Here is a 27193-nt window from a genome sequence, read left to right on the forward strand (position 1 = left end):
CTCATGTAGCTATTATTATGCTGTATCATTTTATATTTTATTAGTGTTTGTGTTTTTAAACATGTCCAATTGTCCATTATGGTGATTTTCGAAGATAAGGTGTGAGATGGAAGGGAAAGATTATAGGCCTAGGTCTATGGACCATTCTGATAGGTTGGTGAAGTTTAAATCTTTTGAGGCATTTTACTGCACTAGGGAACAGGGGACTCTGGTAATCCAAGTTGTTCTACTCCTTTGTGCATTATATTTGGTAAACAACTTATACATTAAGCAATGGCTTCAGCAAAATTGCAAAGACACTTAACCTCAAATCACAGCCATTTGATAAGTAATGAGGCTGATTATTTTCAATGGTTACTAGAATCCTGAAACAGAATAAAGCTTTTGTTAAAAAAAAAAAAAAAAAAAAGAATCACAGTCAGTTGAAAAGGCTCAGGAAGCAAGTTATTTAGTAGCAATTATTTATTGTCCAGAAAAGAAAAAGGCACACAGCAATGAGAACCTAATATGTCAGTATTTAAAATTAGAGTGAGTGAAATGCGAGAGCCAGGATGCAGTGGCTTGTGCCTGTAGTCCCAGCTCCTGGAGAGGCTGAGGTAGGAGGATCCCTGAAGTACAAGGAATTCTAGTCTAGCCTGGGCAACATAGTGAGACGCTGTATCTAAAAAAAATTAAAATAAAAAACCAAAATACTAAGACAAGATGTAGTCTGAGAAAATGAAAAGGTTCTTCTCTCAAACAATATGATCAGTCAACGTATTGATGACATGTAACATTTTATATGATAAACTAAAACAATTGGTTTTCTATGTAGTTTGATGAATCAACAGATTTTACCAATAAACGTCATAACATTTGTAAGATTTGTAAATAAGGTGAAATTTGAGAACATCTTTTCTGCTGCAAAAGCTGTCCTAAACAATCAAAGGCCAAGATGCATTTAATGTTCTGTCTTTGTATCTGGAATCAAAAGGTCTGACTTGGAGAAACTGATGGGGCCCACCAGTGGTTAGCTCCAGGAGAGACAAAGTAAACAAAGGAAATTCTGACTTTGTTTACAACACACTGTTTTCTTCTCAGAGAGGTGCTGGTGTCACAGGCTGTCAAAGAAGAAATTTTAAAAGACTGGATGATGTGACAAAAATGGCCAACTTTATTAAACAGAGAACAATTTATCTGAAAATGTTTTTAAAACTGTGTAAATGTCTTGTCAAAGAGCATATAAATCTCCTGCCACAAACAGAAATTTGGTGGCTTAGCAGAGGGAGAGTTCTCAGCAAGAGTTTGGGCTAAAAGATGAATCACCAGACTCCACAGAAAATGTTTTAACTTCAAGTGGTAAGGTTCTTGGATTTTAAAGATATGAAATATTTTGAAAAATAATGTTGCAAAAGGAAATCTTGACATGTTTCCACTGTTCATTGGATTTGAAGGTGATGAAGGGTCTCTATAAGTCTTGTATGTTATTGAAAACCACCTGGGAGACCCACAGAACAAAACTGATGGTACAGTCCCTCCCTGTTAACACAAGTGAACAACTTGGTGAAGACCCTTTCAACGAATCTTCTGCTCAGCTTGAGAACATGACTTTGAGAGAACTTTGAGCTGCAGTCTGATCATGTACTGAAGATAAGATTTACTGATCCGTCTTGACAAGTTCTGGATTTCTGTGAAAAAATAGGCTCCTGCTATTCATAGGAAAATAATAAACATTTGGTTGAAGTTTTAAACTTCTAAAATGTGTAAATAAACTTTTTATTGTTTAAGAAACATCACAAATTGTCTTATTTTACTTGTTGGACCAGCAAATACACAAGCAAAGGTTTCAGTTAAGTGGTAAATTCCATTCTTTAGTTTTAGTTTCAAAAAAGTATTTAAAATACTTTTAATCCTTTTATACAGACCAAGAAAAGAGATAAAGGAAATAATACATGTATATAATAATTTTGTAATTGCTAGGCCCGTATGATCATTCCAGTCATTAAGGAAATACTTCTATATTGTCTTAAATAAAATTATCTCAGGCCATATTTTTATTCATACTGCTTTGTTTATAGTTTTAGTAGCTTTTCGTCTCAACATTTTCAAAAATTTTTCATGTTGCAGATAAAATTATTAAAATAAATTTACAACCTTTATGTAAATTAAATCTACTCCTCCTACCTTTAGAAAAATTAAATCTCATTTTGTCTTAAGCCTGTTTAACAAAAACGTATTTTTAAAAAATGTTAATTGACATATAATAATTATACATATTTATGGGGTATATAGTGATATTGCAATACATATAATGTGTAGTGATCAGATCAGGATAATTAGCATATCCATTACTTCATACATTTAATCATTTCTTTGTGTTGGGGACATTCAATATCCTTCTACCTATTTGAAACTATATAATATACTATTGTTATCTATAGTTACCCTACAGTGGTATAGAACACTAGAACTTATTCCTCCTATCTACCTGTAATTTTGTATCCTTTAACAAATCTCTCCCTGTCTCCCCCTTCCTTATACTCTTCTCAGCCTCTAATATTCTCTGTTCTACTTTTTACTTCTATGAGATCAACTTTTTTTGAGCGTCCACATATCAGTGAGAACACGCAGTGTTTAACTTTCGGTTCCTGGCTTATTTCACTTAACATAATGTCTTCCAGGCCCATCCAAGTTGCCATGAATGACAGGATTTCATTCATTTTTATGGCTGAATAGTAGTCCATTGTGTACATATACCATATTTTCTATATCCATTCATCTGCTGTTGGACATCTAGCTTGAATCCATATCTTGGCTACTGTGAATAGTTTTGTAATAAACACAGGAGTGCAGATATCTCTTCTATATACTGATTTCCTTTCCTTTGGATAAATGCCCAGCAGTGGGATTGCTGGATCAGATGGTATTATAGTTCTGTTTATAATCTTTTGAGGAAACTCCATACTGTTCTCCATAGTGGCTGTATTAGCTTACATTGTGTAACTATGTGTAAGAGTTTTCTTTTCTCTGCATCTTCACTAGCATTTGTTATTTTTTGTCTTTTTGATAATAGCCATCCTAGTTGGGGTGAGATAACTTTGTAGTTTTGATTTGCATTCCTCTGATGATTAGTAATGTTGAGTCTTTTTTTTTTTTTTTTTGAGACAGAGTCTCACTTTGTTGCCCGGGCTAGAGTGAGTGCCGTGCCGTCAGCCTAGCTCACAGCAACCTCAAACTCCTGGGCTTAAGCGATCCTACTGCCTCAGCCTCCCGAGTAGCTGGGACTACACGCATGAGCCACCATGCCCGGCTAATTTTTTCTGTATAGATTTTTAGTTGGCCAGATAATTTATTTCTATTTTTAGTAGAGACGGGGTCTCGCTCAGGCTGGTCTCGAACTCCTGACCTGGAGCGATCCACCCGCCTCGGCCTCCCAGAGGGCTAGGATTACAGGCGTGAGCCACCACGCCCGGCCGAGTCTTTTTTCATAAATTTTTTGGCCACTTATATGTCTTCTTTTGAGAAATGTCTGTTCAGATTATTTGCCCATTTTTTAATTGTTTTTTTTTTTTTTTTCCTGTTGAGATGTTTGAGTTCCCTGTATACTCTGGATACTAATCCCCTGTTGGAAGAATAGTTTGCATATATTTTCCCCTATTCTATAGGTTGTCTATTCACTCTGTTGATTGTTTCCTTTGCTCTACAGAAGCTTTTTAGTTTGACATAATCCCATTTGTTTAATTTGGTTTTGTTGCTTGTGCTTTTGAGGTCTTATTCATAAATTTTTTTTTCCCAGACCAATGTCCTGAAGTGTTTTCCCTGTTTTATTCTAGTAGTTTTATAGTTTCAGGTCTGACATTTGGGTCTTTGATCCACTTTGAGTTGATTTTTGTCTAGGATCAGAGGTGAGAGTCTAGTTTGATTCTTCTGCATATGGATATCCAGTTTTCCCAGCACAATTTATTGAAGAGACTGTTTCTTCCCCAATGTATCTTCATGGTGCCTTTGTTAAAAATCAGGTGACTGTAAATATGTGGACTTATTTCTGGGTTCTCTATTCTGTTTCATTGCTCTACGTACCTATCTTTATGCCAGTACCATGCTGTTTTGGTTACTATAGCTTTGTAATATATTTTAAAGTCTTGTAGTATGATGTCTCCAACTTCGTTCTTTTTGTTTAGGATTGCTCTGGCTATTTGGGGTCTTTAGTGGTTCCATAAAATTTTAGGATTGTTTTTCTATTTCTGTGAAGAATGTTATTAGTATAATATTTTGATAGGTATTGCATTAAATCTGTAGGTTGCTTTGGGTAGTATAGTAATTTTAGCAATATTAATTCTTCCAATCCATGAGCATATGTTTTTCCATTTGTTTGTATCTTCTTCAATCTTTTTCATCAGTATTTTGTAGCTTTTCCTGTAGAGGTCTTTCACTTTCTTGGTTAAATTTATTCCTAGGTATTTTATTTGATTTTATTTTTTGTTGGTATTGTAAATGGGATTGCCTTCTTGATTGCTTTTCCAGCTAGTTCACTGTTTGTGCAGAGAAACACTACCATTTTTTTCTTTTATTTCTGAATGAGCTACTGATTTTTGTATGTTGATTTTGTACCCTGCAACTTTACTGAATTCATTTACCAGTTACTCTAAAAGCTTTTGGTAGAGTCTTTAGGTTTTTCCATATATAAGATCATATTATCTGCAAACAGGGAAAATTTGACTTCCTCTTTTCCAATTTGGATGCCCTTTCTTTCTTTCTTTTGCCTTATTGGTCTGGCTAGGACTTCCAGTACTATGTTGAATAAGAGTGGTGAGGGTGGGCATCTTTATCTTAACAAAAGTGCATATGAGTTTTAAAAATTTATGAAAATGCAGTAAGAAGATTAATTTCAAGAACGGTAAGCTAATCTTAACTATCTGATTCTTTTTAAAGAACATATGGTTAAAAAGACATTTTAATTTTAAATAAGGAAAATAAGTACTCTTGCACACAGCATATACTCTGTAACAACCTCATTAGACTGTCATTGAATAGGATTTTGTGATAAGAGTTTTGGATCTACTTGAATAAGTTAAAAAATCAAGTAGGGATAATGAATTGATATCTTTTGTTGAGAGGAAGAACCACACAAAAACAACAGACAACAAAGTTAGCCAAAATAAACAGATCCACAGGAAAATATATCATTCTCCACTCAAAATCTGTAAAGAAAATATTCATCAGCTTAATCTCTTTCTTAAGGATGATATATATAACTTTAGTAAATTATACATATTATATATTGAATAAATTATATACATAATTTTAATAATTTCTTTCTGTATCCCAGTAGATCATGTTGCATACCCTCAGGGGTGTATATACCCACTTTGGAAGCTACTGTTATTGTCATAGAATTTAATCATTAACACTTTACACTACCAACCAACCTCAATTCATTGACATTTATTGACCATTCCACCCAACAATAGAATATACATGCTTTTCAAGTGTCCATGGGACTATTTATCAAAATATAGCATATTTTGGTCCATAAGGCAAGTATCAATAAATTAAAAAGAATACAGGTCATACAAAGTATGTTCTCTGACCACAGCTGAATTAAATTAGAAACCAATGACTGCTGAAAAATTTCTGGATAGACCCCAAATTATTTGGGAACTAACTAATAGACCTAAATAACCAATGGGTTAAAGAAGAAATCACGAGGGAAATTTGAAAGTATTTTTGAACTGAATGAAATTGAAAACCCAATATATCAAAATGTTTCGGATACCCTTGAAGTACTTAAGGAAAATTTTAAACACAAAACACATATATTAGAACAGGAAAAAAAGGTCTCAAATAAATGACTTCAGCTTCCATCTTAAGACACCATAAGGCCAGGAATGGTGGCTAATGCCTGTAATCTCACCACTTTGGGAGGCCGAGGCTGGAGGATTGCTTGAGGCCAGGAGTTCAAGACCAGCCTGGGCTACACAGTGAGACCCCATCTTTATAAAAAAATTTTTTTTTAATTAGCTAGATATGGTGGCCTGTGCCTATACTCCCGGCTGCTTGGGAGGCTAAGGAAGAAGGATGGCTTAAACCCAGAAGTCTGAGGCTGCAGTAAACTGTGATCAGCCACTGTACCCCTGGTGGACAGAGCAAGAACCTGTCTCAAAAAAAAAAAAAAAAAAAAAAAGACACTAGAAAAAGAAGATTAAATACAAAGTGCACAGAAACAAGGAAATAATAAAGATCAGAGCAAAAAAATCAATGAAATAAAAATCAAAAAAACAATAGAGAAAATATTTGAAACCAAAGCTGCTTCTTTGAGAAATTCAATAAAATAGTTAGACCTCTAGCTAGAATGATTAGGAAAAAAAAGAGAGAAGATGAAAATTAACAGTATTAGTAATGTGAGATGTGACATCACTGTAAGTTGCACAGATATTAAAAGATAATAATGGAATATTGTGAATGATGTTATGCCAATAAATTCAACAACTTAGAACAAATTCCTTGAAAGGTACAAAATATCAAAGTTCACTCAAGAAGAAATAAATAACCTGAATAATCCTATACTTATATTAAAAATTCAATTTGTAGATAAAAATCTTCCTAGAAAAAACTTCAGAACCACATGGCCCGCTGCACTGATGAAGTCTACAAAAATCACAAAAATGAAGTAATACCAATTCTAGAAAAACTCTTTCAGAAAACTGAAAAGTAGGGAATATTTCCCAACTAATTCTGTGAATCTAGCATTACCTTGATACCAAAAATCAGACAAAGACATTGCAACAAAAGCAAACTACAGACCAACATCCTGCATGAACATAGATGCAAAAATTCTAAACAAAATGTTAGCAAATTTAATTCAACAATATATAAAAAGGATAATGCATCATGATCAAAGTAGAGTTTATTTCAAGAATGCAAAGCTGCCTTGACACTCAAAAGTTCATCAATGGACTTTACTATATTAACAAACCAAAAAAGAAAAATCACACGATCACCTCAACAGATGAAGAAAATGCATTTAGCAAAACTCAACATCCATTTCTGATAAAAAGTCTTAGCAAATTACTATTAGAACTTTTTCAATCTGATAAAGGGGACCTAAAAATACTACAGTTACCATCATACTTAATAGTGAAAGCCTGAATATTTTCTTCCTTACATCAGGAAGAGACAAGGAAGTGCACTTTACTGCTACTCAGCATGATGCCAGAGATTAAAGCCAGTGCAATCAGGCAAGAAGAAGAAATAAAAGGTATCTAGACTGAAAAGGAAGGAGTAAAACTGTTGTTATTTGAGACAACATGATCATTACATAAAATCCAAAAGAGTTTGCAAAAACGATATCAGAAGTAATAAATTATTAGAACTGAGTTTAGTAAGGTTATAGGATATAAGGTCAAAATACAAAATTAAATTGTATTTCCATACACTGTTGAAGAACAATTGGAAACTGAAAAAATTTTAAAAACCATACACATATGATTGCATCAAAAATATGAAATACTTGCTGATAAGGCTGAAAAAAACCATGTGCAAAAGCTATACTCCAAAAACTATAAAATGTGCCAGGCATGGTGGCTCACACCTGTCATCCCAGAACTTTAGAAGACTATGATGGAAGGAATGCTTGAGCCCAGGAGTTTGAGGCTAAACTGACCTACGATAACGCCACTGCCATTTAGCTGGGCAACACAGCAAGACCCTTTTCCTAAAATAAATAAATAAATAAAACTACAAAATATTGTTGAGAGAAATTAAAGAGTAAATAAAGGGAGAGATATACCTTGTTGATGAGTTGGAAGACAATATTAAGATGCCAATTGTCCCCAAATTGATTTTATATTCAATGTGATTCCAACAAAAATCCCAGTAGGCTTTTTGCAAAAAATGACAAATTGATTATTAAATTCATATGGAAATACCAAGTACCTAGAATAGCCAAAATAACTTTGAGAAAGAATAATAAAGTTGAAGAACTTTCACTACCTGGTTTCAAGACAGGATAAAACTACAGTAACCAAGACAGTATGGAATTGGCATCGAGATAGACGAATAGATAAATGAAAAGAATAATGAGCCTAGAAATAAACCCACATATATATAAATGATGTTTATTTTTATAAACTTTAAGGGTAATTCCATTTTTCCAACAAATTCTGCCAGAACAATTAGATATCCACATGCAAAAAAAAAAAAAGGAAAAGAAAGGAAATAAACTTTGATCCATACCTCACACTACATAGAAAAATTAATTCAAACTGGATCATAGACCTAAATATAAAACCTAAAACTATAAATATTATAGAAGAAAACACAGAAGAAAATCTTTGTGACTTGGGGTTAGTCAATAATTCCTTAGAAACAATACCAAAAGCACAATCTATATAAGAGAATACTTTGGGAAAAAAAGAATATTGTTTAACTTTATCAAAATCAGGAACTTCTGCTCTTTGAAAAACACCATAAAGAGAATGAAAAGACGAGACCCAGTAGTTAGAAAATATTTGTAAATCACATACCTGATAAAGGACTTATGTACTTTAACATGTAAAGGATATACAAATATTCTCAAAACTTACTAATAAAAAATTTAAAAACTAACAACCCAGTATAAAAATGGGCAAAAGAAGACACTTCTACAAACCATCATGTGTAGTAAATCATCAGGAAAAATTGGGATGGCAATTCTAGTTTTGACTCCTTTCCTTGTGAGCCATCTCTCTGACCATCACTTGTTTCCCTGATGAGCCCTGTGCTGCCAGGCACAGTAAACAGAATTGATGTGAGATCAAATGAGAAAATGTATGTGAAAATAATTTGTTAACTAAAAAAATACTGATTATTAATTAACTAGCATTATTGATTAATTCATTAATGTTAAACTTTAAAATAAACATAAAGGATAGTTTTATGTATATTACTGTTAAATTAAATGCTGTGTTTGTGGGGGCACATAGTGGACTGCTATACTAGAATTCCTCTGCCAGAAATATGCAGGCCAGAACCACATTCCAGAAACAACTTTTTAAAAAAAAGATCAGAAATCAGTTGAAATTATAATAAAACATATGACACATTCTGATGAAAAATAATGTGCATATAAAATAAAATGTACATACTTGTTTATAATTATGTATGTATATTTATATATGCAATAAAAAGATTTATCTATTTTATACACCCTGAGCCAGAACCACCCAAGTAAGCCAATGCTGGATTTCTGAACATCAGAAACTGTGTGAGATAAATCTTTGTTGTTCCAAGCTGCTAAGTTTTGGGATAATTTGTTGTCCAGCAATAGATAACGAATACAGCAACTCTACCAAGACATTTCCTCTCAACTCTTTCTGGGTCCAGGGGACTGGATAACGGGAGGGGAAGACCAGTCCAGGAAAGTGCTAGCAGAGCTTTCATCCTTGGGAGTTATTGGATCAATGTCTTATCACTTCTTTTCCAACATTACGTTGAGTCATGGATTTTAGTCACTCCTTTAATTCTAAAGACAGAACCAAGACTTGGGTCATAGCAGGAACATGGAGTCTCTTACAGACAACATTTTTCTCTTTTTGTGTGTGTATAACGATAATGTGTTGAGAAATTAGGCAGTATTACCATCTTGAACCCTTATCAACAGGTATTAAGTGTAATTTATTAGATTGCTAATTATTCATTGGTCTTAAAATTAAAAATTTTGTTTCCAACAAGTGAAATTTATACAATTATGGTTAATATTAATGGTAAGTAATAGAAGGGGAGGAGACCTAGAACTTGTCATAACAGCCAGTGCACTGACATATTCTAATTTTTGAATTACAGGACAGAATTTTAATTCAGTACTACTATACTACTCAAACACTAGTGCTAAGTTGGGAGAGGTATAGGGAAGAGCAAATTGAAGAGAAATCTACAATTTAGTTATCAAATATGATGAAACCAGTTGTTTTTCTGTTCCCCTGAAAGGGCTGTCACTTTAAATTTAATATGAAGCAAACCACTGAAATAACTAAGACACACAAACACACACACACACTGATTTGCCAAAGGAAAATTGGCAAAAGAGTTGTTAATTGGTAACTTAAGTCAGTAAATAAAAATTGCTAAACTGGTTTCCTGCCTAAGATGGCCAAAGGAGAGGGTAAAATTAAGTTGAATTTTCCTAATGACTGAATACTACCTATTTTCTATTTGGTGGAAAATATACAAGAAGTTTTGGCTTCTGACTATAGAACAGTGTCTTGTATATATTATATGGGGAAATGACTGGAGGAAAGTGAGAAAAAGTTTGGAAAATTATGTGATAAGCTGCCCAAGGAAGAGTGAAAAAAACCTGACAGTGTTTTTATAATTTCTTTCAGAAGCATCTGAGTCTCAGGAGCAGTCACATAAAGCTCTTGCCAGAAAAGGTAGTAAACTTGACAAACTGCCCACAAAAGGACTTAGTCTAAGTAAAAATTCATAAAATTTGAAAATTGTAGAGTTTTAGGTATAATTAACAAACCATGAGGAAAGAAATTCACGTCATCGGATATACACATGAATGCATATGCACATGCATGAAGACACATATGCAATATTTTTAGTAAGATGCTCTAAAGAACATAGGCTTTGGGTGACTGTTTATCTTTTTTTTTTTTTTCAGATAGAGTCTCACTCTGTTGCCTGGGCTAGAGTGCCATGGCATCAGCCTAGCTCACAGCAACCTCAAACTCCTGGGCTTAAGCAATCCTTCTGCCTCAGCCTCCCAAGTAGCTGGGACTACAGGCATGTGCAACCATGCCTGGCTAATTTTTTTAATATATATATATATATGTATATATATATGTGTATGTATATATATTATACACACATATATATATATATTTAGCTGTCCAGATCATTTCTTTCTATTTTTCAGTAGAGACGGGGTCTCGCTCTTGCTCAGGTTGGTCTCGAACTCCTGACCTTGGGTGATCCTCCCACCTCAGCCTCCCAGAGTGCTAGGATTACAGGCGTGAGCCACCACGTCTGGCCTGGGTGACTGTTTAATTGCAAGTTGTTTTAGCTTATTTCTGTACAGTGTTTTATTATTTTTTTTTATTTTTTTGAGACAGAGTCTCGCTGTGTTGCCCGGGCTAGAGTGAGTGCCGTGGCGTCAGCCTAGCTCACAGCAACCTCAAACTCCTGGGCTTAAGCGATCCTACTGCCTCAGCCTCCCCAGTAGCTGGGACTACAGGCATGCGCCACCATGCCCGGCTAATTTTTTTTTTTTATATATATATTTTAGTTGGCCAGATAATTTCTTTCTATTTTTAGTAGAGACGGGGTCTTGCTCTTGCTGAGGCTGGTCTTGAACTCCTGACCTCGAGCGATCCACCTGCCTCGGCCTCCCAGAGTGCTAGGATTATAGGCGTGAGCCACCGCGCCCGGCCTGTACAGTGTTTTAGAACTCTAATTTTGACATAGGGTCAGGCAGAAACCTACCATTTATTTCAGGAAAGACATCTTCTGCTCCTGGATCTTTTAATATGAAAAATATGCAGCACTGTTTACTAGCTCCCGGTAATGTTGTACTGCATCTGCATGACTAAATCCCACTTCATAAAGTACTTAATCTTTAAAGGTCTGAAATTGCAAAACAATTATCATGATATGACAGCTTTGGGTAGACATACATTCAGGAAAAGGTTATAACTAAACAGAGAGTATTTGGTAAAGAACCAAAATAAGCAGCGATGATTTACCTACAAGAGAACTCTGTGAGAGGAAGACAGCCAGGAGGCTCCCATGATGTGGGCAGGTTCCAAGGAAAAAGTGTGATCTAAGCTGGGCTCTGAGGGGTAGGATCAGACTTCAGAGGATTGAGGAAGGCATTAGATTGGCAGAGGGGTGGGGGCAGAAGCAAGAATGGTGTAAACAGACAAAACCAGGAGATTGATTTGGATCAGAACAGAAGTAAATGCTGGGAACTAGTTTCCAGAACAAAAGGGTCAGTGGTGAGAGGGACAAGGAAAGTTACTGGATTAATAAGTGGGCAGTTCATGGAGACCCCTGGAAGTGCTATTTCAGGAGATGGGCTGTCCTTGGACAGAACTATTTGTTATTTATAATATACCATTTGATTTTTTGTGAATACCTTCCTTTATCATAGTTTCTCATGAAACATAACACTATTATCCTAAACAGTCCTACTTGAAGGACTTTATTACTTTTTTTGGCAGGATAGGGTGCCAGGATCTTTATCCCTGATAGATGAAGTAGCTCAAGAACGTCCTCTTATTTTGATAATTTAAATCTAAAAACTTAAGTTTGTCTTAAAATCCCAAAGTTTTAAAAGAGGAAAAAATAAGAAAAATAGATTTCAATCATTGTGCCATCAAAATATGTATCTTGAGCAGACCTGTTGATTTCAGGTTCAATTCCTCTGGTTTGCTTCAAGGCACTGAACTCAGCTGTTCATTAAAAAGGCTGTTGCAGACTCAAACCAGAGTCTCCACGGCAAAGCAGCTGGTTCTGTGGCTTTTGCTTATGCTTTCACATGTGTCATGGAGAGGAGGATTACAGAGCAAGGGGACACCTGATATGACATATACTCTGTCTTCCTTTCCTATCACAGGGTATAGACATTAAAGCAGAATACACCCATATCTAGAGATGGTTGGATGAGAAGAGTTCTATTTCAGTGTAATAATGTATTTTAGTTAATTATACATTATTAGATAACCATGAGCAGGAGTTGATTTAGAAAAAGGAGTATAAATTATCCATATTCCTTGACATCGTGAACCCAACTGTAAACAGAATATTTGGAATTTAAGATGTAAAATTAGGTTTTACCTACCTTGAGTGTGAAGATCTCTTGGGACATCTTCACACTCAAATCAAACATGGAAGTGAAATAAAATGATGAATGTTTAATATGTAGTTATTAAATTCTCCAGAAATATCCCAGCATTCAAAATAACAGCTAAGAAAAATCTTATTCTTTGTCATATTTTTGTTTATAGAATTTTATTCTTATGGCTTAAGTTTTAGCAACATGAGATTCTGTACTTTTTTTCTTTCACGACAGAGAACATTACCCTTTCCTTTTGTTCAAATTAATAAGAAAGGGTGGCTGCACTTACAAATATGAGTAAGATACAGTTATACAGTTACCTACTTACAATGAGATGAGACTCTGGGAGACTGGAGAGAGTTAAGTGTGTTTTGCATGTGGGTGGAATGTGAATCATCCAGGTCCGAAGGTGGCAGGCAGCCTCTAGATATGGCTCCCAGTGATCCCTGCCTCCTCTCATTCTTGCACTGTGTAATTCCCTCACCTTGATTGGGGCCTGGAACTGGTGACTTGCTTCTGACAAACAGTATGCCAGAAAGGTGACTCATTTTTGAGATTGGGTTATAAAAATAGGGTGACTTCTGTCTTGCTCTCTTGCTTGCTTATTCTGGGGAAAGCCAGCTGCTTTGTTGTGAGCACCCTATGGAGAGGCCTATGTGGCAAAGAACTGAGGGTGGCCTCTGGCCAATAGCTAGTGTAGAACTGAGGCCAAGTCCAATAACCCATGTGGACTTGAATCCTGCCAACAATCACATGGGTAAGCTTTGAAACAGATGTACCCTTCCGATGACTGCAGGCTCAGCCAACACCTTGATTGCAGCCTGTGAGTGACCCAGCTAAGTGTTCCCAGATTCCTGAACCACAGAAACTGTGAGATAATATTTGATAAGTCATTAAGTTTGGGAGTAATCTGAGTAATTTGGAGCAATAAATAATTTACATCACACTTAAGTAGCCTATGGTCTAATTAAGTGAATAAGCATATAAATAAAAATAATAGCTCATACATAAAGTTTACTACATGGCAGGTAATTTTCTAAGCATCTTACATTTAATTAATCATTTAATCTTTACAACTCTATGAGATAAATATTATTACTATTACCATTTTATAGATGAGGAAATTAAGGCAACAAGAGGTTAAATAACCTGCTCACGAGTTAGTGGAGCTGAGATTCACACTCAGTTTGGTGCCAGAGTTCAAGTTCTTAATTGCTATATTGTATCGTCTCTTTCCATTTTATATACCACAATAGAAGTATGTATCCTTTATAGAAGTAGTACAGCACTGAGAATGATTATAACTGTAAGATAAAGGGGTCAGAAGGATTCACAGACACCTAAGCAGGATGTGAAAGATGAAATAGCATTCTGGGCAGATGCAACAGCATATGCTAAGGTATGCGGCATAGGTCAACACGGTACTTGCCAAGGACATATGCTACTATTCCTTTTAAATGTTTATAATCGGTTACTCTAGTCTTCTTCATATTCTGACCTTCATTTCTATTGCTAAACACTACCCTCTCTGAATCCTAGTAAGCCGTTACTCTTTTAAAGAAAAATGCAGTACTTGATTCTGAACCAGGGCAATGACAGAGGGTCAGAACGAGCTGAGCAGAAAAATCATCTTATTTGTTTTTAACACATGAGGTGCCTTAGAAGATTAGTAATGGAAGCATCTGTCTCTTGTAGCAACAGAAGTACACTGTTTACACGCTGCCCACGTGCTATCCACTAGGAGTGCCCAACAACCATAGTGCTGTCCACTGCCATGGGGACTATGGGGAGGATCAGTCATAATTTTGAGAACCACAATCAAGTTTCTATATTTAAATGTAACTTTAAATAATCTTGCATCAGCTCCAAATATTCCATTGATTATGTAATAGGAAATTTTTAGTTAATTAAAATCAAATTAAAATTAAAACAGGCAACACTAAAAACAGAGAGAAGTGGCTAGAGATACAATATTAGTAATTAGAGACATAAAAGAGTGGTTGGCTTTTCCTCTCATTATCATAATTATCCTCAAAGGCCCATGAAAAATGTTTTGAGATAATTGTAGATTCACATGCAGGAAATAATGCAAAGAGATCCCACATACCCTTCCCCCAGCTTTCCCCAATGATAACCTCTTGCATAACTACAGCACAATACCACACCCCAGAAATTAACATTGATATAATCCATCAAAATCAGTTTTCTTCAATTTTATATGCACTAGTTTGTGTGTTTATTTCTATGCAATTTTATTCAGGTCTGTAGAATCATGTGACCATCACAATCAAAATACAGAATGGTCCTATTACAAGGGTGCCTCATGCCATGCTTTTGTAGCCACAACCACCTCCACTCTTCCTATTGTCCCTAATCCCTGGCAACCACTAATATGTTCTCCATCTCTATGGTTTTGTCATTTCAAGAATGCTATATAAAAGCAATCTTTAAGACTAACTTTTTTCACTTAGCATAATTCCTTTGTGATTCATTCATATTGTTGCGTGTAGTAATATAATAGTTCATTCCATTTTTTTTTTTTTTTTGAGACAGTGTCTCACTCTGTTGCCCTGGCTAGAGTGTAGTGGCATCATCATAGCACACTGCAACCTCAAACTCCTGGGCTCAAGCAATCCTCCTGCCTCAGCCTCCCGAGTAGCTAGGACTACAGATGCATGCCATCATGCCGAGCTAATTTTTTTCTATTTTTGGTAGAGACGGAGTCTTGCTCTTGCTCAGGCTGGTCTCAAACTTCTGTCCTCAAGCGATCCTCCTACCTTGGCCTCCCAGAATGACAGGATTACAGGTATCAGCCACCCCACCTGGCCTGTTCATTCCTTTTTATTGCTAAGTAGTATTCCATGGTTTGGATGTACCACAGTTTGTTTAACCATTCACATACTGAAGGACATTTGGGTTGTTTCTTGTTTGGGGCTATTATAAATAGTTTTTATAAGCATTTGTGTACAGGTTTTTGTGGGAACATAAGTTTTCATTTTTCTGGAATAAATGCCCAAGAGTGCAATTACTGGGTGCATATTTAGTTTTATAAAAAACTAACATACTTTGTTCCAGAGTGGCTGTATCATTTTATACTTCCACCAACAATGTATGAATGATCCCAATTTCTCTGCATCCTCAGCAGCATTTGATATATCATTATATCTTATTTTAGCCTTCCTGATAGGTGTGCAGCAATAACTAATTGGGTTTAAATTTGTATTCGGCTAATAACTAATAATTGTTGGCCATCTTTTCATGTGCTCATTTACCATCTGTATAGCCTCTTTAGTGAAATGTGTGTTCATGCCCTTTGTCTTTTTCTGACTGGATTTTTTGTTTAACTGTTGAGTTTTGAGAGTTCTTTATTTATTGTCACATATGTTGTTGGCAAAGATATTCTCTCAGTCTGTAGCTTGTTTTTTCCATTCTCTTCACAGAATCCTTTGCAAAGCAAAATATTTTAATTTTGATGAGGTTCAGTTAATCAATTTTTCATTGTATGGGTTGTACTTTTATGTTAAATCTAAAAATTCTTTGCCTATCCCTAGGTCCCAAACATTTTCACCTATTTTTTAAATTTTTACACTTTACATTCATGTTTTACATTTAATTCATACATTTTGAGTTATTATAATTTTTATAAAAAGTGTGAGACTTAGGTTGAGGTTTTCTTTCTTTCTTTTTGGTCTATGAATGTCCAATTATTCTAGCATCATTTGTTGAAAGGGCTATTCCTCCTCTAGTGAATTACTTTTGCATTTTTTTGAAAAACCACTTGGGCATATTTGTATGGGTCTATCTCTGGGTTCTCTATCTTCTGTTCCATTGATGTCTGTCTATGCCTGCGCCAATACCACACAGGTTATTGTAACTATATTATATTAAATATATTAAGACTAGAGTGATTCTTCCTACTTGATTGTTCTTCTTAAAAGTTTTTTTTAGCTATTCTAGGGCCTATACCTTTCCATATAAATTTTACAAAAAGCCTATGTTACAAAACATCTTGTTATAAAACATCTTGTTGAAATTTTGATTAGAATTGAATTAAATCTAAAGTAATCATTTTGGGGAGAATTCACATCTTTACTCTACTGAGTCTTCCAATTCATGAACATGGTATGTTTCTCCATTTATTTAGAATGAAGTCCATTAGGTCAGAGTATATAACTCTTTCGAGTATTTCTAGAATCCATTTACTATTTCATGAGTATTTTTGCAACTAAGTTCATGAGAGATACTGGTCTATAGTTTTCTTTCGGTGTACAGTCTTTGTCTGGTTTTGGTATGAGGGTAATATTAGCTTCCTAAAATGAATTGGGAAGTATTCTCTCCTCTCATATTTTCTGAAAGAGATAGTACAGAATTGGTGTTAATCCTTCTTTAAAGTTTTGTTAGAATTCTCCAGTGAAATTGAGACTGGAGGTTTTTTCTTTAAGAGTTTTAAAATTATAAATTCAATTGCCTTAATAGCTATAGGGCTATTCAAACTATCTATTTCATATTGAATGAGTTGTGGTAATTTGTGTTTTTGACTAACTGGTTCACATAATCTAAGTTGTTGAATTTACATGTATATAGTTGTAGTAGTATTCCCTTATCATTCTTTGATGTCTGCAGGGTCTATAGTCATGTCCCTTGTTTCATTTCTGATATCGGTAATTAGCGTCTTCTCTGTTGTATTTTTTGTAAGTCTTGCTAATTTTGTTTTACTGATTTTTTTATATTGTTTTTCTTTTTTCAATTTCATCAATTTCTTTATTATTTCCTTTCCTCTGCTTGTTTTGGTTTATTTTGCTCTTTTTTTTCTTGTGTCTTGCAGTGAGACTTCCTCTTTGACCCATGGATTATTTAGAAATGTGTTCTTTAGTTCTCAAGTGTTTAGAGATTTTCCTCTTATCTTTCTGCTATTTGTTTCTCATTTGATTCCATTGTGCTCAGAGAAGATATTTGGCATGATTGCAATTCTTTTAAATTTGTTGAGGTTTGTGTTATGACATAGGATGTGATTTATCTTGGTATATGTTTCATGGGTACTTAAAAAGAATGTGTACTCTACTATTATTGGGTGGAGTATTCTGTAAATGTTGATTAGATCCTGTTGGTTGGTGGTGATGTTAAGTTCTTTTACATCCTTGCTGATTTTGTCTACTTGTTCTATCAATTGTTGATAGACAGGTGTTGAAGTCTCCAACTATAATCTTGGATTGATCTATTTCTCCCTCCAGTTCTATCAGTTTTTTGTTTCATGTATTTTGCAGCTTTATTGTCTAGTGCACAAATATTTTGAATTACTATGTTTTCTTGGTGGACCGATCCTCTAATCATTATATAAATGTCCATCTCTGTCTCTGGTAATTTTCTTTACTTTGAAGTCTTCTTTATGTGATATATTGCCACTTCTGCTAGCTATTTATTTATTTATTATTTTTGAGACAGTGTCTTGCTCTGTTGCCTGGGCTAGAGTGCAGTGGCATCATAATAGTTTACTGCAGCCTCCAACTGCTGGGCTCAAGAAATCCTCCTGCCTCAGCCTCCTGAGTAGCTGGGATTACAGGCATGCACCACCATGGCCAGCCAATTTTTGTATCTTTTTACATTCAACCTTGCTTGTATCATTATATTTGAAATGAGCTTATTGTAAACATCACAGAGTTGGATCATTTCCTTTTGAGATGGGGTCTCACTATGCTGCCCAGGCTGGTCTTGAACTCCTGAGCCCAAGTGATCCTCCTGTCTTAGACTCCTGAATAGCTGGGATTACAGGTACATGCCAAGGCACCTTGCTTTTAATCCACTCTGCCAATCTCATGTTTTAATTGGTATACTTGTAAATGTACATTTACATTTAATGTAATTATATATCAGAGCTTAAGTATGCCATTTTATTTTTGTTTCTGTGTGTTCTCTTTGTTTTCACTTATTTAGTTTCTGTTTTCTTGCCATCTGGTGGGGTTACTTGTGCAATCATCACCACTATCCATTTCCAGAAGCTTTTCATCATCCCAAACAGAAACATTGTACCCATTAAGCAATAACTCCCCATTTCCCTTTATCTATAGTGTTGTTTTTATTATACCTCTTTGTATAGACATAGATATACTACAGTCTACTGGTGTCATTATTTTATCAGTTCAAGGTAAGTATAGAAACCTTACCTCCCTTCACATCATCATCTTCCCTATTTATAATTGTTTTAAAAGTTTTCTCTATATACTTTTAAAACCATATCGGTGTTATAATTTTTGCTTCTCCTGTCAGTTTAGAAAATTTTAAAACTCGAGAAGGAGAAAGGTCTGTTGTATAAAACCATATTCTTGCTGTGTTCTTCCTTCCTGATGTTCTAAGTTTCCTTGTTTTATCATTTCCTTTTTGTTTGGAAACTTTCTTTAGATACCATTTTTGGTATGTCTGCTGGTGACAAATTCTCTTCCCTTTCCTTCATCTGAGATGGCTTGATTTCCCTTTACTTAAGGAAATTTTCCCTGGACATAGGATTCTGCCTTGACAATTATTTTCATAGATACTTGAAGATTGTCATGCCACTTCTTTCTGGTCTCCATGGTTTCTAGTGAAAAATTTGCTGTCATTTAAATTGGTTTTCCCTTATAAGTAATGCATCATTTCTCTCTGGCTGTTTTCTATATATTTTTTATCTTCAGTTTTCAAAAGTTTCATTAGCATGTGTATTGGCATGAATTTCTTTGGGTTTATCCTATTATGCTTCTTGAATCTGTAGGTTCATATCTTTTGCCAAGTTAGGTAAATTTTCAGTTACTCTTTCCTTGAGTACTTTTAAAAAAATCCCACAGATCCTTGAGACTCTGCTCATTTTTTCCCTTATTTTCTCTCTATTGTTTACATTGGGTAAGTTCTATTGGTCTGTCCCCAGATCTACCAATTCTATCCTATGTTCTCTTCACTGTACTGTTGAATCCATATAGCAAGTTTTTTATTTTCCTTATTGTACTTTTCAGTTTTCAGTTCTATAGTTTTCCTTTAGTTCTTTTGATCATTTATATTTCTTTGCTGAATTTTTTATATTTGTTTCAAGAGAATGTATAAATGTTGAAACATTTTTATGATGCTATTTTAATATCATTGTTAGATAATTTCAATATTTGCCTTATCTCATCATTTGACAGCTGTTGATTGCTGTTCTCATTCATGTTGTGATTTTCCTGGTTCTTGAATGAATGATATTTTATTGTATCCTGAACATTCTGGATAACATATTATGAGACTCTTGATCCTATTTAATCTTCTTTTTTTAGCAGGCAGTGCCCTTGTTGAGATTTAGCACATGGGCTGCAGGGTCTGTATGCCCCACTGACACCACCCTGGCAAAACTGAAGTACTGACTCACATGGCCTTGTTGCAAATGGTGGGGTGCAAGTTCAGCTGTCCTCTTGCCCCACTGACAACTTCCCAGTGGAAGTGGGGGACCAACTCCTATCACCTCATTGCCTCTGATTAGGGGTATAAGTGCTGCTCAATCTGTTGACATTACCTTCTAGGGGAACTGGAGCAAAGCACTGCTTGCTTCTACTAGGCAGGAGATGAAAGGTCAGCTCCCCAGTCAAGCCTGCCAAAACCATCCACGGGGGAATTGGAGAGTTGCCTCCCACTTCCATGGGTTAGGGGGCAGGGTGGAAGATCAACTTCCAAGTTGGCTCTGCTGAAACTGTGCTGGGTAGTAGGGTGGATATTGCAGTTTTGCCATCAGTGTTCAGCTGGACTAGGGCAAGTATTGCCAATAAAGTTTTTTGTTGTTAGGCTCCTCTTTTTTCCATTCTTTGTCTATGGAAAATAGGTTTTTTATGGATCTTTGTTTTATCTATGCCTGTTTGTGGTGTTGGGTTGGAGACTTCTGCAGTGCTGTCTAAAATCTGGAAGAATATAAGAAAACCAGGGAATTTACCACGTCATTCCTCAAGTCCTCAGCTCCGCAGGCAGTCCAACTTCTTTCCACCTTTTCAAGTCTTTCTATGCCTGTTTTTTGTGTTATGTCTAGGTTTAGGGGGAGAAGCTGGCAGGAATAGAACTACTCCATCTTGGTGGAACCAGAAGTCTCAAAAGGCCATTTTTAAACACTTGTTTTAGTTTACTACCTGGAGTCTTCCCCAGGTTGTCAAAAGCCATGAATCTTGTATTCCAGCAATTTACAACCTAAACCCTACCCTGCACAGATACACAGTAAGATATACAAACAGACTGAATAAAATGCATACATGATATAAGAAGACTTCTGGTTTCCAGCCCATATAAGGAGCTTGGAAGTCATCACTCCATCCTAATGACAAGTAAAAAAACTGAACAAACTGAAAAATCAACAAATCTTCTTACGTTTGTTAGAGAAGTGAGGTCATAGGGAAAACTACTGCCTCCAGAATTGCAAAGACAGATAGGCAGATACAGAGAGAATCACAACATACAGGAGCAGAAACCTTTGAGAGAACCAGTGCTCCACAGGAAAATTTAAACTGTAATTGCAGAATTACTGAGACTCAGTGTGGACAAGTCTGGGGGTTTAAAATTCTGGGTTGGAGGGGGCATCATAGAGGGCTCCCACACTTTTATGAGTTTTACCTCTAGGAGCTTTACCAGGTTCTCACACTCACAGAAAAAAAATCCTTTTATGCTTCCGGAAGAAGGGGAAAAGTTGCCATTTTGAAATATACCAGAGCATCCAAGGATAAAGAAAAAAATCTTGAACGAAGCCAGACAAGAAAAGCACCTTACCTAAAAGAGGGGCAAAGAATTACACTTGACTTCTCAGAAGTCATACAAGTAAGAAGAGAGTGCAGTGAAATATTTAAAGTGTTGAGAGAAAAACCCACCAACCTAGAATTCTGTATCCTCTGAAATTATCCTTTAAAAGTGAAGGAGAAATAAAGACTTTTTCAGACAAACAAAAATTGAGGGAATTTGCCAGTAGACTTGCCTTGTAAAGAACGTTAAAAGAAATTCCTCAGATAGAAGAAAAATGATATAGCTCAGAAAGGAAGGAAGAGTAATAGAGAAGGAATAAGTGAAGGTAAAACGAAAACTTTTATTTTTCTTATTCTTAATTGATTTAACAGATAAGAGTTTGTTCAAAATAATAATAGCAACAATTTATTCAATGATTATAGTTTACATATAAATAAAATGAATGACAGCAATGATACAAGGGACTGGAGGGAAGAATTAGAAATATTTTGTTATCATAAATTACTTGCACTACCTGTGAAGTGGTATAGTGCTATTTGAAAGTGGACTTGCCGTAGTTGTAAATGTATATTGCAAATTCTAGGACAACTACTAAAAAAAGTAAAAAAAGAAGTACAATTGATATGCTAAGAAAGGAAGAAGAGAAAGTGGAATCACAAGAACAAGTAACATCACCCTGCATTTCTATGGGGCTTCTTGGTTTACAGAACACTTTGTGTGTGTGTGTGTGTGTGTGTGTGTGTGTGTGTGTGTGTGTGTGTGTGTGTGTGTGTGTGTACTCTCAAAAATGTTGCAAGGTAGGTGGACTAGATATTATTATTATTATTTTTTTTAAAAAGGTTCAATTTAAGGTTCTTGCCTAAGGTTGAAAAGCTGGTAAGTGAAAGTGTTATAATTTTTGTGAATTTTAGGCCTATGCTCTTATTACCAAACCATATTATCTAGGATACATTATCCTTTTTTCTCCTGGAAATCCCATGTTTAACAAGAAATCATGGAGCACAATTTTGCTTTTTTTGAGGTACAGTGACTTATGAGTTTTGGAGTCAGAAAGATTTGAATTCAAATTCTAGCTCTGTCACTTATCAGCTGTATAATGTTGGATAAATTACTTATCCCCTCTGTGCCTCAGTTTCATTTGTAAAATGGGGATAATAATGAAATTACTATTGACTTTAAAAGATTGCTTTGAAGATTGAGATAATTAAAGCAGAGTGCCTATCATATTGTAGGCACTCAATAAATGGTAGCAATTTACTATTAAGGATAAATAAACAAAGCCCAAATAAAAACAAATAAAAAATAACCTCACTGCATTTCCATAATGAGGAAGTAATGATTCAGACTCCAAGCTTTCAAAAACAGGAAGGATGCCTCTGTCCATTCCTGTTTGGTTGTGTAGAACCTCACATATTACTTAATAAGCATTGGCATCTCTGTAATTTTAGAACCGAAAGGAACTTAAAGGTCATCTATTCCAAGTGTCTCATTTTGTAAATGAGGAAACTGAGGCTGGGAAGGGTTGAATGAATTACTTTATGGTTACAGCCCTAGCACCTTCCTGCTGCAGCTAGAAAGGCACACAGTGAGCAGGAAACAAAGTATAGAAAAACATCCAGGTTCCAGAAAGGAAAAGATTCAGACTAATAACACCTGAGGGAGCAGATCCAAAAGACATAAATACTCCTCCCCCCAGACAGGCTCAGCACAAAGGACTAGGGCAATGCCTTAGTACCATTCTCACAGAAGTCTATAAGGGGGCAACCAGATTAGAACTGCCCTGGCCTCCAGGAGTGGTGAGGGCCACACTGGGGAGGACTCTGCTGCTGGAGAGAGGCTATCTGCTACAAACATTAGTGGAGCTGAAAGAAGAGGGGTGATACAGAGGAAAGGCATTATTGGAAGACTGCCTATCCAGTCTCTAAGATTGGGTCACAAATATCATTCATCCAGCCAGCAAACAGGCATTTAAATGGCAATGTGCCCCCAAACGACACAGGAGATATAAAAGATGTAGAAAACATTCAGATCAATAATTTTTGCTAGTAGTTGTGCTTTCACCCATTTCTTAAACTTGTCTTAGCAGCAATTCCCAGAAAGGTCTCAGAGATTTTTTTTTTACTTGAAAATGATGAAAATTGATTTTTTTTTAAATAAGAAGGAATGCTATTTTTCTTAAGTCAGTATTTCTTAATAACATTTTGTCAGTTTATGCTTACTTTTATAGTGGCTGTGAGCTAGAATAAAGTCAGGAAATTAGTAAAGTCTTCTCCATGAGACCTTTGCAAACCTTGCCAATTCATTTTTCCCCCCTCAGGAGAGAGAGTGAACACAGTCCTACACTACCACAAATTATGCAGTTGAGTTTCCCACATTTGTGGAAGTCACAGGGGTCAGCACATCCGGAGTGCAATGGATAAGTCTCACCCTGAGAAAACCACTTTTTTGATCATGTTATCCCCACTGCCAGGTAAGTATTGCTGATTCATTTTTATCATCATTAATTGTAAACATAGTTTTTCTTGTCCTTATTTGAAAGTGTATTTTGTATAAAAGTACATTTTTAAAGCAGTTTATTTTTAAAAAGTAATTTTTCAAATCTGAGAGATGAAGGTTTTACTTTTTCTAACTTGCCTCTCTCTGGTTTCAGTCTTCTAAGAATAAATCAAAGTGAAAAGAATATGTATGAGATATGTTGAATAAGCTAAGCTAGAGCTATTAAACATTTCAAAAAGATGTCAAAAACAGTTCTAAAAACATTTTTTTTTGTTGTTAGAGAAATGTTAAGTGGACAAGAAAAGCTATTTTCAAAATAGTAAATATAACCAGAACTATCTTTTGTAAAAATGCACATAGGGGGATATGTGTATGCCCAATGTGTATGCCCTGGAAATTCACCCCAAATGCTAAAACTGATTTTTTTTCTGGGTCTTGGGATTTCATGAGATTTTCATATCTGTTTACTTATTTGTATTTTCTAATTTTCCTACAACAAATATGTATTTTGGTCAAAGGACAGGTTTTATTTTTTTGATTAATATTTATTTGAATTTTACAGAGTCAAATTTGGAGTGGAGGGGAAGATCAAAGTCCAGAATGATTGCAAATTAAAGCTTCTCTAGATTGAACAGCACATTGGGGGAAGGCAGGAGTCCATTTGATACTGGAGTAGGTTTTTGTTTGTGTGTACATATGCCAGTTCTTTTTTTGTTGTATGGTGAAAATGCAATTATAGAAAAATAATTTGCAGTTGCTCTGAAAACTGAATTTTTTTGCCTCTTGTTTCTAGAGATCCTTTTCTAAGAATTCAAGGTTTAGTCTTAAAGCAATTATGCGCTGGGTAGAAAGGGCCAATGCAGAGTGAAGAGGGAACATAAATGTCTCTGCCCTTAAAAGTACTATTTTTCTCTCTCTTCTCAGCTAACTTTGAAGTCTCTTCAATTTGTTTATTCTCGAGATTTCCTTTAACAAATACATAGGGCACTTTTTTATGCTAATAAAATTGTGGGAGAGAAAAAGAAGTCAGTCCTGATCTGGAAGCTAACAATCTAATTGAGTAAATAAGGTACAAGTTGGAAAAGTTAACTAACAATTTGGGGGTGATATGCACTTGGGCATTAGATGACTTGCACAGAGAAGTCCTACAGCAGTTAAAGGTGGGGCTGGTTTACTATGATCATGGTCTAGATCAGCACTGTTTCAAACTCTCTACAGTGATGAATATGTTCATTCTGTGCTGCTTAATGCTGTAGCCACCAGCCACGTTTGAAATGAGCTTAGTACAACTGAGGAACAAAACTTTTAATTTATTGAGCTTACATTTTAATTTAAATAGTTACACATGGCTGGTAGCTATTGTATTGAAGAATGCAGGCCTACGTTCTAGGTGTCAATAATGACTTGTCCTGTTACTTGAAGAAAGAGAAGGTTTGAAAAACTGAGAATAAAGAAAAGCATCAGTGAACTATACTCAGTTCACATTGAGAGTGTAGAAGTGGTTGGCACTTGGATGGGGAATTGCAATAGGTTGCAACACTGGGCAGACTATGTAGCTGAGAGTTAGGATTTGAAGCTGTAGGTAACGAGGATTTATTGATTATTTCTCATCAGTGGTAATAATAGCTCTTACCTTGCACGGGACATTATGTTGAGTGCCTTACATGGATTATTTCATATTATAACAAACCTTTGAGGGAAAAAAGACTGAAAAAAGGATGACTGAGCTTATCAAGGAGATACTTGGAGGAAAGGGAGGAGCCAGCATAGATCTTTCTAGGCAGTCTGGCAGTGAAAGGACTGAGGAAAAGGAAAAGGGAAACAGCTTGAGGAGGGTTAAATGAAGATTCCCCCACACCCTCAAGTAGCTCAGAGCCATTCCACCTGAAACATAAAGGAAGAACTTACCGCACAGGGAGGGGAGGAAGATCTGGACAAGGGCGAGATGAAGCCTGAAGGTCCCAGGGTTGTTCTGGGAAGGGAGAACGGACCCCTCTTCCTTTGGGTACATGAAACATTCACAAAATGGATGGTAGACAGCAATACTTTGAGCAGAGTGGCAGAGGGTTGCTGGAGCGGGATATTTTTTTATCTCAGTGAAACAGGAATCAGGGCCACCTGCCAAGAAGGAGAAAGCAAAATGGGGTAAGTAGGGAGATGAAAGATCTGTAATAGCATCAATTGGGGCTACTCTAATAATAACCACCTTCTTTCGTCATGCGGCTATCGTGCCTATTATGGGCATTTACATTTATTACGAATATATCAGTCTAACAATCTAGTGAAGTATTATTAACTCCAATTATTTCCAAATTATAAAAAAGGAAATTGAGGCTCAAAAAGATTAGCACCTTAATTAAAAAAAGAAAAAGAAAAAAAAAAGGAAAGATTGCTTACCACGTTTCCAGGCACTGTTCTAGGCAAAAAAAAAAAAAAACAGGCAAGGGGCCTGCCTTCATGGTTTTATTGAAGTGGTACAGACAAAACAGTAAAATAAATCAGATCATTTTGGATTTTAAATGGTGTGAAAATAATAAAACTTGTGTTATAATAGATATTATGATAAACATGATATAGTGATAGAGGAGAAAGTGCGGGAAGATAGAAGCTACATTAGTGTAGTCAGGGGAGGACCCTCAAAGAAGACAAGTGAACTTAAACTTTAGGATGAGAAAGGTAGGAGGAAGAGTTTTCCAGATCAAGGAAAGGGCAAGTGCAGAGACCCTGATGCAAGAACTACCTGGGTTCCTTCGAGAAACGCAAAGGTTGCTACAGCTAAAGGGAAAGGGGATATAGGCCAAGGTTGGAAGCGCCATGGCGACCCGAGGAAGAGAAACCCAATCCGATTCAATGGAATAACGCTCCTAAGGGTCAAGGGCCGGGCTGTCCAGCTCTCCGGCGCGCGTTCTTTCCGCTTCCGCGAAGCTCCCCGGCACGTGGCGCAGGGGCGAGGCGGCCGGGCAGGAAAGGGTCCAGGCCGAAGGGCCGCGGCCGGCGGGGGCTGGGGAGTGTGACCTGGATGTCGCAGCCGCCAGGGCAGCCCCTCGCGACCAGCAAGCAGTTCCCCTCACCGTCCCACAGAAACGCCGCCACCTTGAATTCCCGTTAGCGCCCCCCGCCCACAGCACCACCGCCCTTGGGCGGCCTGGCTTGGTTCTTTCATCTGTGGAGGCGGATCCGTTT

General features: G+C 36.0%; 1 long non-coding RNA gene and 1 other non-coding gene across 4 annotated transcripts; both read right to left on the minus strand.

Annotated features, from left to right (window-relative positions):
- Nucleotides 1-627: 627 nt before the first annotated feature.
- On the minus strand, nt 628-26386 carry LOC123637146. Of its 3 annotated transcripts, none has more exons than XR_006734753.1 (3): nt 25919-26386; nt 11446-11586; nt 628-661 (listed from the first exon to the last, which is right to left on the minus strand). It is a non-coding gene; the product is annotated as an uncharacterized LOC123637146 (long non-coding RNA). The 3 variants fall into 3 exon arrangements; XR_006734754.1 differs by lacking the exon at nt 628-661 and adding an exon at nt 1145-1667; XR_006734752.1 differs by lacking the exons at nt 628-661; nt 11446-11586 and adding an exon at nt 1145-1667.
- LOC123637670 lies at nt 23830-23992 on the minus strand. Its single transcript, XR_006735017.1, has one exon. It is a non-coding gene; the product is annotated as a U1 spliceosomal RNA (small nuclear RNA).
- Nucleotides 26387-27193: the final 807 nt, after the last annotated feature.

Source organism: Lemur catta, chromosome 4, assembly GCF_020740605.2.
Source record: "Lemur catta isolate mLemCat1 chromosome 4, mLemCat1.pri, whole genome shotgun sequence".
In the NCBI taxonomy this organism is placed as follows: domain Eukaryota; kingdom Metazoa; phylum Chordata; class Mammalia; order Primates; family Lemuridae; genus Lemur; species Lemur catta.